This window comes from Pimephales promelas, chromosome 9, assembly GCF_988280905.1.
Source record: "Pimephales promelas chromosome 9, fPimPro1.hap1.1, whole genome shotgun sequence".
In the NCBI taxonomy this organism is placed as follows: Eukaryota; Metazoa; Chordata; class Actinopteri; order Cypriniformes; family Leuciscidae; genus Pimephales; species Pimephales promelas.
In genome coordinates this window covers 4,086,024-4,096,323 of record NC_142777.1, presented here as the reverse complement: position 1 = coordinate 4,096,323, position 10,300 = coordinate 4,086,024, and the positions used below count along the sequence as shown (strand labels likewise).

Genomic DNA, 10,300 nt, shown 5'->3' with positions numbered 1-10,300 from the left:
TTATTTTTGTCAGAACACATGTTTTTCTAGACATCATTTGATCTTATGATTCTTTTACTTAAAAGTTATTACTCATAGAGAAGCTTGCATCTTTCTTACATCAGTTGATGAATGTGCAACTTCCCCATCGCAATGTTATCGAGGGATTTCACTGTTTCCTGGGAAAATAAAGACACTATAAAACAACTAGTAGACACACTGACAGTGGTTGAGGTAAAAGAAAGCAAATGGCTGTGGTCATCACACCATATTGTGTTCTGGGTGGAGAATTGAAGGTTACCTCAGGTGAGACAGTGACTAAACAAAAGTTGGCAAAGAAGCAAAAGGATGTACAAATGAGTGAAAGAGCAATAATGGAAGACACACTGTCTTTGCACCACCAAAAACAGCCTTAAGAATCAGAACTTCATGCATTGACAGTTTACGCATGTGGCAGTATGAATATGCAGAATGGAGAATGAGGTTTTAAAGCTGAAATGGAAGGAAAGATTGTTGACAATCAAATGATGATTTAGGGATAGAGCACGAAAGTTGTATGGACTTCTACTTTTCTGGTATTTCTAGCACTTTTTGGTCCTTCCAAAAAAAAAAACTACAAAGTGCTCATATGTGGAAAAGAGTTGTGTGAAAGTTCTTCAAAAGTTCTCTATTTGTGTTGCAAAAAGAAAAAGTTGGAAAAGAATAACTTTTTAACTGGATTTGGTCTCAATGCAGGATGCCACCAAGGTGAATCAATAGATATTAAAGAAATGTTAGTTTATTTTGGGATCTGTCATATTATTTTGATGTAGCGAGTGTTTTGGAAAAGAACAGACCATAAATTCAGTAGCGTTAACAGGTAACAGTATATTAATAACACTATTGTCCACTGAGTGCCAATACAACAGAAATCATGCAAGAATCCATGGGACATCCATGTCGAGCGACTTAAAACACTGTAAAACCTAACAGTTGTACTAGCTCATAACTAATGAGGTCATTACAGTCAAATGTCCTTATGCAGTTGAACAAACTATTAATTATTGAGCTCTGTTGACATTTATGCCTCTTTAATTGAATAGGGCTCAAAATTTGATAGTTAATTTGTGTGGAGCACTCAAAAAGTTTAGGAGTAGTGGCATGACGTCATGACGTGGTGGGTGGGTCTTATCTCTGCCTCAGGAAAGCTGAGTCAGCCATCTTGAATTTGCCTTCATGCGGAGAAGTTTTCATGGAAGTTTTTACAGTTTAATTTGTTTTTATTCGTTTGCAATGCATTTTTTATCCCCTCACTTCAAACCAAGACCTCAGTTTTTTCATCTTTGACCTGCCGTCATTTCAGCGCCGTCTTATCAGCCCTGATTTGGTAAGTAATGCTAACATTTTTTGTTGTTGTTTTTAATTGAATTTCGATAAATAGTCTTACATTTGGAACTGGGAATACATGTATATAATATGCACAGTGAATATTTGTTGTAAATAGTATACAAATCCGAGTAATTGTAACTAAAAATGTTTGAATCTAACAACGGTGTACAGTTGGCGGGTTTCCGGAAGAACTACATTTCACATAATGCATGTTTTCCCGGGACATTGACGTAGAGGAACGACCGTGAGTTTGAATTTTCTCGTGGAGTCCGAAACGCTCCTACTGTCTATGGTCCGAAAGCATAACGTTAACTTGTCCCTGCTTCCCAGTTTCTGCCGGCTGTTGTTTTCGCTGGTAATGCATGTAAAGTAACGTTTTACTTATTTGTAAGTGTCCGCGTTAAACAGTAAGTATTTCACGTTGACGAGCTGTGTGTTTGTGTGTAGCGCCAGCGTGAATCTAACAATGCTAAACAACATAATGTCAGTGTGTTATCATGAAACCAACAAGGTCTTTGTGTGTATTTCTTTCCAGGCTCGAGTGTTTGGTTGTGAGATGATCATCTAGGAATCTTTTTTTAAAGTTCAGGTAGGATGTATTATGAAATAATGTTATTAGCAGTAACAATTGGTTTTATTTTGTGTTTCCACTGTCATTCTTTTGCCATTTCTTTAGATGCTTTTATCACTTGAACCCTTTATTAATACTTTGTTAGTATTAATGAAACAAAACATCAACAGAAATAGCATATACACACACAACTTTGATGCTGTGCTTGTTATTAACTAACTTTTCATTTTACTAAAATTACTGTACAATAAATGTTTTTGATAGATTTGAAAATTTTGGATTTTTATCTGTAAATTTACTTTTTTAAATGTAATTTATCATGTATCGTTTAAAAAATGTTTTTAGAACATTGACTAATCATCTTTGTGTGCATGTTGTGTATAGATATTGGACTTGAGTGCTACAGAGAGTCAGCGTTTCACCATCAGACAGTCGCAATAGGTGAGATTTGTAAATTGTTTACTGATATGATTTTTTTTTTTAAAGCAGATTGAAATGAAAAGTATTCTCTATTTGATAACATTATACAGCCTGTTTTAAATTAAAGAATGACAAATAACTTTCTATTTTGACATTGGTTCTGACTCATCCCTAGTAGAATTGCCCTTGTTTTTCCTACCTGGCAACTGAAAACTTAAACTAAAAATACGTTCACAAGTCTCTCCATGTATTGCAGAGTTTCACCGAATCAACAACATTAACCTGCGGAATCAATTCTACAAGGAGCTGGACAGACACACGCCTAAACTCATCACCTTGTTCAGAGACAAGGCCACCAAGACTGTCAAGACAGTGGAGGAGCTAGCCAAACTCATGAGGATTTATGACCTTCAGGTGAATTTTAAACTTAACATCATTCAGAAACAGATTATTTACAGATTATATTCAGTCAACTATAAGAAACCATAGTGAATTGCCTGGACTGTGCCCTGAGGCTAATAGATTATTCCATGAACAACATTGTCATATCATCAGAGATAGACATCCTGACAAGATGTATTCTATCAGAAAGAGGTACCTTTAAAAGATACTTTCAGTTTCAATTTGAAGATATCAAAATAACTACTGTCTGTATTCATGAAATTTTGTTTACAATTTTAAGTTTTTTTTCCTTTTTTGTGTTATTCAAGTATTTACAATAGAAATTTATTTGAAAAATGTTTTAATGAAGAAATGGTGAACCAAAAACACTGAATCTACCATTCTATAGCAAAGACCACCATCAGAATATGGAGCTATTTAACACTTTTCTTTTTTTTAATTGTTTGTTCTGCATTTGTGTAATTACTTTTGTAATGTATATTTTTTGTCCATCTAGGAACAACGTGATATAAATATGAGATGGGAACTTATCCTTGGTGCACTTCCTGTCTACCTGCATGAAGATTCTTTAAGTTCTTCAGGACCTGTAATGTAAGTGTACTGTCCTCACTATCAATCCCTTTGCCTTGCTATTCGGTCAGCTTAAACATATCTCTCCAAAAACTATAGGAAAACCAGGCGGGTATTTCAGAAAGCAGGTTATGTGAAAACTCTTGACTTATCCATTCCAGAGGGCTACTCCAGAAAGGAGGTTCAACAAACTCTAAGCCTAACCCTGAACTCTGAGTTGACTTACCCTGAGTTTTTAGTTGCAGAATAGCTGATCTGAGTTAGGTAATTCAACTCCGAGTATGTTAACTCTTGAGTTGAGCTTGTGCTTCACGAGCAGTATAAAGCCATCAATGGAGCTCTGATACTGTGATTCTCCATGGCAATCAGGACGTCATTGCTGATGTGCTCTCAGATCAGAACAATCGTCTTTGTTTTAGCTTTTTTTTTTTTCACCAGCCGGCAGAAAAAGAGAAATAACTAATAATACTATAATAATAATATTTTAGAGTACCTAACTCAGATCAGCTATTCTGCAACTGAAAACTCATGGTAAGTCAACGCAGAGTTCAGGGTTAGGCTTAGAGTTTGTTGAACCTCCTTTCTGGAATAGCCCCCAGGACCTGAGTTGTTATTCTTAAGTAAACTGTTATTCTCAAGTTATTATAAATGAAAAGGTAAGTATAAAGCTTTCCACAAAAAGTATGCCAACAGATATAAGCATATGTAAAGAAAATAGTTTAAACATGTAGCTTAGTAGTAGTCTAAGTGTCAGTAATGTTTAGAGATCATTGGCATGATTTGTATCCTTGAGGGGCTAAACTCATTCTTGTATTATTTGTGTTTTATAGTCAGGAGTTGGTCCAGACCTCACCGATACTCCAGTGGCTCTCCTGACAGTCGTAACGGATAACACTACTGATGCAGCCCTCTTCTGCCCTGAGAGTATCTGTCGTGAAGGATAAAATACTTGCAAGCTCCTTTTGTGTCTTTTTAAAAGCACATTGTTGAATAAAAAAAGTTGCTAAATTGTTACAGTGGTGTCACTTCATCTTTTCTGACATTATTAGCTGAGTAAAATTGTGTAGTTGGCTGACATCAGGATTTTAGTTTAGAGTAAATGTTGAGTGCATATCCCACTTTATGAGTAGAAAACTATAGGAAATTTGGTGCATTTCCTACATTATGAGTTTAAGAAAAGTGAAAATTGAGTATATATCTGACATTTTATGAGTTTAAGAAAAGTGAATATTTTGAGTGTATTTCCAACATTTTATGATTTGAAGATAATTGAAATTTTTGAGTGAATTACTCACTAATTTTAAGTTGAGAAATATCAATATTTTTAAGTTAACATTGAGATAATTTAAGGCAACATTAAATATAACTTTTAATTTAAGTAAACTTAAAACTTTTAAAAACATCACCCAAATATTTTTGTGTAATCTGTTACAAAATAATTTTTGAGTTCTGTGAACTTATCCGGGTTTACAGTGAAGCAAATGGCAAATTTCATTTCAGAAGTTGACCCATACCCAGCCCTTTCATTCCTGGACATATCCGGCTGCCACAGGACACATTTGACTAGAATCCCCACAGTGTGACATGGAAGGAAGCGTTTGGGGGGTTATGTAAAGCCCAGACCTGCTCCATCTATTGAGCAATGGCTAGCAAACAGCTCTCCACATCTGCTCCGTCTTTCATGCCTTATCTGCCATTCTAGCCAACAGACAGCGCCGCAGACATGCACCTCACACCTCACTCAACACTTTATCTAAACATGAACCTTGAGTCTGAATTTATGTGATCTTGCACGCCAGTATGAAGCTTAATTACCCTTGAGCAAAACTGCAGACTCATTGTGATGTTAATAGACATGTGGACCCATTCCAAACTATAACCACTTACACTTACACCCTTGTGAAAAACAAGTGTGCTTAATTGCATTGATTGTGCACTTTTAGTGTACATAAACCCTTAAATATATATTAGACTCACAGATAATGAAATATGAATGAAATAAGTCTTAAGAATGAAGTGTACTTAAAGAGCACTTTCATGCCTGTTTCTTTTGAACTCACTTAAGTAAACTTTTAAAACGTGCACTTTGTATAATGTCAAATTTTACTTTTGTTTAGTTTTACTTTTACAAAGTGTTTTCTCATAATCTTTTGTCATGCATTTTGACTGACATATTAAAGCACATGTAAAGTACTTAACTGTTATATACCATAAATGCTTGTCAGTAGAATAAGCCATATACTTTAAACATATTACATATACATATGTACCTAAATAAGCCCTGATAGGCAAGGTTAAAACACAGCTTGGTTACTAATGTAACCCTCGTTCCCTGAAGAAAGGACAGAAACGTTAGGTTTCTGTCACCTTTGAAGGGTAACCAATCACCTTTGAAGGGTAACACAACAATAGCTTTCCTGTAGCTCAAACAGTAGAGTGTTGGCGCTTGCAACGCCAAGGTTAAGGGTTTGATACCCAGGGAAGGCAAGAACTGATTAGAGTGTAAATGTGTACCTTGAAATGCAACGTAAGTCACTTTGGATAAGAGCATCTGCCAAATGCATAAATGTAAAGCAAGCTGATGCATATTGGCAATTTTTGCATCACAAGCCACTCCCCATCCATACAGGTATGTCAGGCAGTGTGCAACACCACTTAAGTTTTGTTTAACACTCTGTTTGTTTTGCTTAACTGTGGTAAGTTTTACTTAAATTTTTATTGGTGGTAAAGGTGTTTTGGCGACGGGACGTTATGTCCCTGTTTCCTCCTTTAGGGAACTAGGGTTACTCTAGTAACCGAGGTGATCTCTATTAGTCAGTCATGTTTGATGTTACATCATAACTGGCTGTAAGTCGCATGGTCCTCTGTACCTGGTAGAACATAAAGGACAGGACGTTTCAAGAGAAACGTTGATCGCTGCTGTTTGTTTCTTACAGCCTATACAGCCACAATAAGTTGGATTCCACTGGGCAAGCATGCCTGGTCCAGATGGAAAGGGACACAACGGAGACCACATGCTGCCTGCAGGTAGGTAACGTGGAGTTACCATATGTGCTGAGGCTTAAGGCAGTGCTACATATGGAAGATCTCTGTGGTAGATCCTGCCTTGAAAGGGATGGAATCAATACCATTACAGAAATGGGCAGAGTGGAATCTGCCAAGGGAAGGGAAAGACGGGAAGAACACCTCTCAACAGACTCCACTTCAAAGCATAAGCGTGCCTAGTAGAGGGGGCTCTAGCTTTAATGTTAGTGTCAACCACCAGTGGATGTCATATGGTGCAGGTCCTTCCTCAGAGGAATCCACCATAGAGGGCTGTCGCAAGGAGCATCAGGTCCAAGAACCAGATCCGGTGGGCAAGTAAGGCACAACCCTCAAGATCTGCTCCCTGTCCTTCCTTGGATTTGCACAGTATGTATACTTGTGTTGGCCTGGGACCAGCTGTGTGGGTTAACCCTCTGGGGTTGGCGGTATCGCCGGCGGCGGCGATACCAGCTCACTTTTTTTCGTGTAAGTGCAAAAGAGACTTAAAATACTCTGCTGATTTTGATCTTTTTGATCAATCGTTTTGATTTTACTCTCTCTTACCGTCCGGGTTCCACGAACCACAAACCCGACTCATTATCTCCCATATTTGATTTTTCCGAATGCCCGTCTACTCCAGAGTGTATTTTACCCGAAACCATATTTGTTTCAACACTCACATGGGAGATCGAAACAAAGGTCAAGAGGGCCTTACAAGGGGTAACGCGTCCGCCCGGATGCCCACCGAATTGTTTGTTTGTGCCAGAGGGATTACAGTCTGACGTTATCCAGTGGGGTCACAGTTCCAACGTAGCTCGTCATCCAGGAGGTAATCACACTGGTTTTTCAGTCAAGCAACGGTTTTGGTGGCCACGTATGGCTCGCGACATTGCCACTGGAAAGTCTTCCAATCGACCTCCAGATGGGTTACTTTAGCCGCTGCCGGTGCCTTCGAGACCCTGGTCCCATATCACTCTAGATTTTATTTCCGCCCTCCCACCCTCTCAGGGTAACACAGTGGTTTTAACTGTGGTGGAGCGATTCTCGAAGGCAGCACATTTCATTCCCTTACCCAAATTGCCTTCAGCTAAGGAGACAGCGACAACGATCATAGATCACGTCTTTCGGTTACATGGCCTCCCGATAGACGTAGTTTCCGATAGGGGTCCCCAATTTGTGTCCAGATTTTGTCAAGAATTTTGTAAATTACTGGGGGCGACTGTTAGTCTGTCCTATAGGTTTCATCCCCAGAGCAATGGTCAAACTGAGAGACCAAACCAAGATTTGGAAAGAACGTTGCAATGTTTGGTTTCCAAGAATCCTTCCTCATGGAGTCAGCAACTGTCAATGGTGGAGTACGCCCACAATACGTTACCAGTGTCATCTACGGGCCTATCTCCGTTTGAGTGTATTGTAGGTTACCAGCCACCAATTTTTCCTAGCCTGGAGTCCGAAGTCGCGGTCCCCTCCGCCCACGCCTTCATCCAGAGGTGTCATCGCACTTGGACTAGAGCCCGCGAGACTCTACTACAAGTGGGAGCACGCACCAAGGCCAAAGCCGATCGCCACCGGCGGAGGCCTCCCGTATATGTCGTCGGTTCCAAAGTGTGGCTTTCAACCAAGAACATTCCTCTCCGATCTGTCTCGAATAAACTTGCCTTGACAAACTTTACCTGACAACCATAAAATAAAGCAACTTTCTTTTCGGGAACTTCCTCTTTCTCTCTGTCTGAAAATATCTGTAGCCTACTGGGAGTCGAGAGAGTGGTAAAGCTTTCAATATGTCCTGTAACTTAGTTGTCAGTTGTGCAGCCAATTACCCAAAATCTCCTGAATGAAGTTAAAACCCATCATGTCACTGATGTGTGTTTTACAAAATATTAATACATCAAAAACTGTACATGATATGTGTTTTTTAAATCAAATGATCAAAGTGCTCCCTGCGATCAGTGGCACGGATATGGTCTTCACTCGGACGCGCGCTTCAATTCGTTGCAGATATCGTCATGGATATTGTAGTATTGTATTGCTAAATCCCCCGACCACTATGTCAGTCTGAGACAGCGAGACCGAGACAAGGCCGAGAGGCCCGAGACCGAGACAAGACCAAGACCAAAGACCGTCAAGGCCGTGACAAGACCGAGACCACGTAAAAATGGTCTCGAGACCAGTCATGCAACATACATCACTACTTTACACATGCAAATGATCCACGCGGAGGAATGCAGAGCTGTTACCGCCCTCATCACCTCAAAACAAAGAATCAGCGACTTCATTACAGCTCTGCTTTTTATCGAGTTTGGAGGACTGTGTTTGTGCTGTGCTTTTTACCTTGGATTTACCTCAGAAGAATTAGAAGAACACGATTTGATTATGAAAATGATTTTTAAGGTAAGACACTAATAGTAGCATGTTAAATGTTGCATAACTTTACATTGTAGCTACTAGTTAAACTGGTGCCAGACTAAAATGTACATCATGAAATGTGATTGTAGTAAAAAAAAGAAGCCTAATGCTAAATGTACATAGAACTACAGTACATACTGTATTCAACACGAGAATGTTTTTATGTTCGATAATTAAACACAGCATGATATAACTGTAAGCTCGTATGAGTGTTTATTCATAATGGTATTATAATGTTTAGACTTGTGTTTACTGTTAAATACTGTGTTTGTGGATATCTGCTCACACGTAAATATGTGTAATATTGTGAGAATAATGTTTCATAGTTTGGAGCGGCTCGGTCGCTTCAGTAAATGTCCTCTGCACGAGCTGTGAGTTTGAGTCATTCGCACTGTGGATTTGAAAAGAAAAAAAAAACGCACCAAACATTAGGCTTCATGTTTTTACTCCAATCTCATTTCATAATGTCGTAACGTATGGAAACGTTTAAAGTTATGTACTGTATGATAATCCAAATATTATTCTCTAGTGTAGTTTTACTGAAGTGTTCCTTTTTAACGATTTATAGCTGCCTGCTATAGGCTATTGTTAATATTTTATGTAGACCTACACATATATGCCTACAAGGGACAACAAACATGGTGTTCACACACACACACACACACACACACACATATATATATATATATATTAGTGCCGTCAAATGATTAAAATATTTAACCACGATTAATCGCATTAATGGCATAGTTACTTGCAATTAATCGCACAGTTTTATCTATTCTAAATGTCTCTTGATTTCTTTTTGTCCCATTATTTTTTTCTAGTTTTAATGCTCTTATCAACATGAAAAAGTGGATCAGTTAGCTTTGTGCAAATGTTTTTTTAATGAAACACTGACAATACTGTGTTCAATTTCACACTAAAACATTCTCACTTAGAGCAAGTAATCTCTCACACAATGTAACACTGTCCATCAATAAAAGGGTTACAATAAATACTGACAAGGTCCTGATTTTGACAAGGTGTGCTTGGCCATCAAGTGGTATTTCAGATTGGGATGTGCTACGATGATAGTTCAGTTATCCCTTTATTACCCAAAACTTAACATATTGTTCCCTTATACCTACACGGAGTTACACTATAATTACAGAAACGTACACTGTAATTTCGGTTTACTTATGAAGTTATTTGCAGCTTGTATATCTGCTTGTTACCTCTTTATTACCCCAAAACTTAACATATTGTTCCCTTAAACATAGTACTTTGCAGTTGTTTGCAGGTCATAAAATAAAGTGTTACCAAGTATTTATTTATTTATTTATTTAATTTGAATTTCACCCAGTCATGGGCAATTACAAAAAAGGCAATATAGTCCAACAATGTCCCATACCCATAACAATTGTGGGAATTTAAAAGTTAGAACTGTCCTTATAATGTTAAATTTGGATTCTGATATGCATACTCTATTGAGAAGGAATTTGTCAGCCTAATGACATGGCTAATATGGAACATGATGTAAATGACATCAGTAATTATGGCAATATCTCATGAGAAAGCACA

General features: G+C 38.1%; 1 pseudogene across 1 annotated transcript; it reads left to right on the top strand.

The window, feature by feature from the left end:
* The first annotated feature begins 227 nt into the window (after nt 1–227).
* Nucleotides 228–4,322, top strand: LOC148977470 (uncharacterized; annotated as a pseudogene). Its single transcript, XR_016169803.1, has 5 exons — nt 228–285; nt 2,303–2,359; nt 2,595–2,752; nt 3,237–3,331; nt 4,141–4,322. The product of XR_016169803.1 is annotated as an uncharacterized LOC148977470 (transcript).
* The last annotated feature ends 5,978 nt before the right edge of the window (nt 4,323–10,300 follow it).